This window comes from Camelus ferus, chromosome 14 (genome assembly GCF_009834535.1).
Source record: "Camelus ferus isolate YT-003-E chromosome 14, BCGSAC_Cfer_1.0, whole genome shotgun sequence".
NCBI classification, from domain to species: Eukaryota; Metazoa; Chordata; class Mammalia; order Artiodactyla; family Camelidae; genus Camelus; species Camelus ferus.
The window spans coordinates 9,569,321-9,575,320 of record NC_045709.1 but is presented as its reverse complement, the minus strand read 5'-3'; positions in this window follow the sequence as shown (position 1 = coordinate 9,575,320).

Genomic DNA, 6,000 nt, shown 5'->3' with positions numbered 1-6,000 from the left:
CCCATCATCATTTTGCAGATATTATTTCCTTATCCTCTGGCATCTGTTTGTGATAAAATACCAGCTTTGTCCATATAGTGTTTCTTTGTAGGTAATGTGACTTTCAGGCCCATCCCTAACATTTGTAGAACTCAGGACAAAACTACAAGTGGAGGCCCACATATCAAATGTCTAAAAATTCATAAGTTAAAATTCAAGCTAACAACTTGTTAAGTAAAATATGTTCTATTCTCATGTCTTGACAAAGGTAGCTTAAATACAGCTTTTTAATAACCTGGATGGCCACTCCTTGAATTTAGGATTCTGGGAATCCTTGGTGATCCATATTGGAACTTGACGTGGCAGGGAGAGATTACCATCCTGGTCCCTGTAACAGAGTTCCTCCCTCATCTTTTCCAATCCCAGCTTCATCCCACATTGCACAGAGCTTCACACACAAGCCTGGGGACCCTCCACTTCCAAGCCCTACAACAGCCCCTCCCTGGCCACCCCGTGGCATGCCGTCTGTCCTTGGGGGGATGGACATAAGGGAGAGGTCCATGTAGGGCCTAGCAGTGGGCTGGGAATTCCAGGGTCTTGGGCACCTGGAACATGGTTGAGAGGGAAGGGGCAAACTTTGGGTGGGTGTGTTTCTTGATGCTGCAGTAACCTCCTTAATGGTTTTCTCCTATCCAGTCTGTTTTCCACACTGTCAGAGAATTTTTCAAAAATGCAAATCCCAGCATTTTACTCTCTTGCTTAAAAACCCTTTAAAGGTCTCCAGTGCATTTGAAACAAAATCCTTTAAAGGGACTACAGATCTCTGGGTGGTACGTCAACATACTAAGCTCTTCAGGAAGAGCCTTTATCCAAGATGCTTCTCTTTTAAAACACTCTCCTACCTGCTCTTCTCACGACTGACTTCTATCTATCGTGTAGTTCTTGGCTTAAATGTTACCTCCCCTCCAAGTACACCTTCCCTGTATTTGCTATCGCTGCATCTTGCTCATTTCCTTCCCAGTACAGATCCCAAATTTATTTTACTTGTTAATTATCTTCTCCTCCAAACTGTAATCTGCCCTAGAGAGACTGTCACAGATAAGGTTTCCTGGGAAGTCAACTCTGGGATCGAGATGAGCACATAGAAAGTTTATTCAGGAGGCCTCTAATCAACACCTGTTAAACAAAAGAAAGCAGGCCTGAACATCAGTTGAGCATCAGTGACTTGGAGCAAACCAGCTCTCTTCAGCTGGCGCAGTTCCTAAGAGGGCTGCCAGCTGTGGTCTGGTCAGGGCAGCATCGCATCCAGGATGGTATATACCTTGCGCCACTCAGATCCACTTTCTTCATGTGAGTCCTGGGAGTAGCTCCTTCATGATGCTGGGGTGCCGTTTTTCCTGGGGACGCGTATAAAAGGAAGGTTAGTAAGATGGAGTGCACCCCCACCCGCAGCTGCAGCTGGTCTTAAAGCTGCATCCTGTACTCATGCCCTCCCTCCTCTGCTGGTCCTTTCTAGATTCTCCTCACCGTCAGTTAGCACCTCTGAAGGTTTAAGTAACTTACCTGGTGGAGTGACTCAGACTCTCAAAATCGATGAGTTCTAGTTACTGTTTACCATGGCTTCTCAGGCTGCACCTACCATTCTTGTCCACTTGCCATCAAAATTGCACAAGACAGTACTAAAAGACATCTGAATTTATTATCTGGGTGCCAAACACATGCCTCTCTGCCTCCATTGTGTAGTAGTAACCCTACTGCCTCTTGCTGATGAGTCAATTACCCCCACCAGGATCTTACTCTTGCCTGCTGGTCCTTGACATGAGGGGCCCAGTGTGCCTGGAAGGTGGTGTAGCTTCAAGTTCAATGCAGGCTCTTGCTGTGTTCCCTGATAGAAATGTTCCTCCTCTGGGAACCAAGACCTTTAAACCTGTGGTTATAGTTGGGAGAATGAAAACCACAAGTTCCCCAAGTGGGTCACCAGAATTGATGGTGAAAAGGGACACTCCTACTTCCACACCTTGGATCTCATTTCCAGGTATTCTCCCACTGGGGATTCAGCATCATATAGTGGTGATTGTTTTAGAGCCTTACTGTGTCCTGAAGGGTAGCACTTTATCCTCTCAGGGTATCATCTCCAAGCTGGAAGTTCAGCGAGGCTTTCAACAGGCTGTTCCACTGCTTATTAGGCCAATAGCTGCTGGGTGTTATGCCATGTGATAGGTCCAGTGGATTCCATGGTCAAGTGCCCACTGCTACCTCTCCTTTGCTATTAAATGGGTTCCCTGTTCCGATTCCATATTTAAGAAGCTCTTTCATCTGACAAAGGACACGGAAGCTATTCTAAACAGGCTGTACTGGATCACTTTTATGCATAAAAGTGATGTTATGTGGGAGTGATATTGACAGTATGAGAGGTCCAGTCTCACTCTTGGTCTAGAGAGCAAAGTCGACTCATCTCCTTATGCCACCGGTTCAGCATGACATCCGCCTCAGCACAGGTGAAGACATGGATCAGCAGAGTGACCTGCTTTAGCCAGGGCTAAGATCCTTGTTTGTTTATTTAACGTGCTTGCATGGTGAGCAAAGGGAATCCATCTGGTTCCTGGGGAGAGGGAAAAAAGGAATTAGAATTCTTTCCCAAGTCTCCATGACCACTTTTCTCAATCTTTCCTCCCACCCCTGTTTTATGCCACGTTTATTTATACCAACTCTACGAGCAGAAATTATCTCCAAAGGAGTTTTTCAATAATGATTGAGGTTGTAAAACTTACGATGACTGATCACGTTTACCTGTTTGGTTAAGTGAATTGAAATTCACGGTGGAATCTCCCCCTGGGTAGATTCTATATTTTTTTACACTTGCAAAAGCCTGAAAGTTATGTCATTCTCAATTCTCAGAAATAATGATATTGTTTTTGAGACTGTCAGACAGATTTCCTGACTGTATATTACATAAACAGGTGAGCAATTTTATATAGTGATCTAAACGTTTCCTATTTAGCCATTATAAGGGTTGGTGGTTCTCTAGCTTATTTCTCCCAATCTTGACCAACCCCATGGGGAAAGAAGGGGCAGAGAAGAAAAGGTGAAGATAAGCTGAGTGCTGTCAGCTGTTTTCATTCTCTCAGGAGAAATAATATTTCAGTCTTTTGAGGAAGTAACTGAAATCCCTATTAATTTTGCTTGCCCAATACCAAGAACTTTCCGGTGACCCATGAAAAACACATCTGCCCGGAGGAACTTGAGAAGATTTTCTTGGCAAAGACAATTGTGTAAGAGGTTCAGTCAATCAGGAGTTAGACAGTCCAGCTGAAGGAAGTGGGGAAGGATTGGCTGACCCACACCTGCCCCGAGTGACACTCAGAGGAAGAAGAGCACAGTGGAGGGAAAGGAGTAAACAAAAGACAATGTTCTCATTTTCCTTTTACTGAGAAATTAACTTTTGAAATGAAATTCTGAAGCCTCCAAGAGTGATTAGAATTGTTCTCCTGTGTCCCACCCCACCTTAAACCTTACAATAACTGTGTTTCATTAGGTTCTTGAGAGATACTTTTTACCAGCATTGTCCTGTATTAACGTGGACATTAAGAGTGGTTCTCCCCCTTCCCCATCCCTGGAGGAAGAGCCCAGTTTCTTTCTTTTTTCTTTTCTTTTTTCCTTTTTTTAATTGAAGTATAGTCAGTTACAATGTGTCAATTTCTGGTGTACAGCACAATGCCAGTTTCTTTCCCAAAGTACTGCTTGAAAATTGAGCTCTTTTGCCCTATAGAAAAAGTTTAGGGGGTTCTAAAATAATCCTTTGGAACAAGTAATTTTGCTGTTTTTTAAATAGCTATTATAGAGAGCTTTTGCAGCTGGAAAAACAAGTGAAAAAAAATCACCTAGCACTAGTCCACAGGATAACTTTAGGTGAAAAGCCAATGATTTGTCTAATGGAAAGTTACTCAATCCAATAAACAATACTAATACTAATAAATATTTAATTTTTAAAAGTGTATTAACGTTAAGCTAATTAGGTTTCCTTTGTTCCAGTTGTAAATGAGGTCAAGTCCAGCCATACAGAGTTACTTGCTTTTCTTAAATAAATTGTTTAATACTTTTGAACTTACTGCTCTCTCTTCTGAAGGGTCTTTTTGCCCCTTCGTCATCTAACTACTACTACTTGTCCACCAAATTCACCTTCCCAGGAAGTTTTTCCCTAACCCCTTGTTTCATTTGTGGTCCCTCGTTTGTGTTCACTTAGTATTCTCTATCGTACTTTTCATCCTGTCCTGGAATAACCAGGCTACACATTCCTTGAGATCAGCAACCAGGTCTGACTCAACTTTTCATCCTCCAAGATGCTCCGGATACAGCATCTGGCACATGTTAAGCAGTGAATGCTCCGGAAATATTTGATCATGCAAATCCCAAGCCCCCATTTTTCCCTCAGACGAACATGTTTTGCATAAGTAATTTTGATCAGGTTGGAGCCTAAAAAAAACTGACTTTAGTTTCTTTGAGAAAAGTAGGCCTCTTTTAGTGAATTCACTGAACTGCTACTACCTTGGTCAAACTACTTCATTCAGTGGATAATGAGGATCTTCAACATGGACCCTCATTCCGTGAATACTGAGGGCACTGAAATAAGCTCAGAAGTCCCACTTTAAATAGTTTATAATGTAGGGAAGAAGATAGGGATAGACAACTTACTTCTCACAGGAAATGAATAGTACATTTCCGGGCAATGTGAGATTTATATCAGAATATGTACAGGGTCCTGGAAATCAGGGAATAAGTTACACGTGGCACCACCTGAATGAACTTCAGTTGCTCATGCTGTTGAATCAGGGGGAGGATACCAGGAAGGAAGACAAGAGTAGGTGGTATTTGACCTGGATTTTGAAAGATGAGTAGGAGAAATGATGTATACCTTGGGGCGTTGTTAAGGATAACCAACACTTGACAGTGGTTAAAGCAGCAAGAACTGACTTTATTCAGGAACTATTCCAATAGGGGAAAAGAAACCTCTCTACAAACTAGGCTCAACTCCCCTATTGCAATTATTTCTTATCAAAATCTGTTTTTACTGCTGTAACTACTGTCCGGGTCTGGTTTTCTTTATGGAAGAAGAGGGTAGTGATTCAAGGCATTTCAGACAGAGGCGGAGAGTGAACAAACGCAAAGAGGAGTAAAGTAACTTAGAGAAAATGTAAGTAATCCAAAGAAAGTTGAGTAGTCAAGAAAAATAGAAATTCTCTGCAGCCAGGGTCCTGAGCAGTGTGTTGAGCAAGTGCTGGAAGATGAGGAAAAGTATGCTTTTTTAGTAGATTAGCTGAGCTGTTTGGGGATACTTAGAAAATGATATGTTTTCCTATTTAAACGGGAAAAGTATGTTTGAACAAGATTGCTCGGAAAGTTATGCCTAGAATTTGGTACTTTATCCTGCGGCGCCAACTGGGAGTTTCCAGAGAGCAGTGCAGTATTTTAGAAAGATGACTGTAGTCTCAATAGGTGATGGGCTGGATGGAGCTACAGGAAGCATCCCCACTCCCAGCCTCAGTTTATTCATTTATAATAAAAAAAAAAATGGGTCATTTGCCGTCTTAGGTCCCTTCCGATCTTAACAGCCTGCTGCCGAAGTACCGCTGCCTTCCTTTCATTACCTGAGCCCTGTGCCTCACTCCCTCCTTCCTTCTGATCTTGGTCCAGTTCCCACCTTCTCTATCCCTCGGCTTTATTTAGGTGCTTTTTGACCGGTAGGTAGGTGGGTATGGGGAGTCGGGGGCGAGGGGAGGAAACGTCTCTGGAGTATAACGAATCTCTCCTCCGAGGCTCCTTGTCCCCACAGCACCACCTGAGTAGTGCCCACAGTAGGCAGAGCGCGCTATGGGGCAGGCAGAGGAGTTTCCAGTGGCTTGTCCGTCCTGGGTCCCTTTGGGGTGGCTGGACAGCTCTCCCCACGGCCAACCATCTGGGGAGGGCGGCAGGGGCCGCCTCTCGCGCGTCCCGGGTTTCCTAAGAGACAAAAGCCTGAAAGTC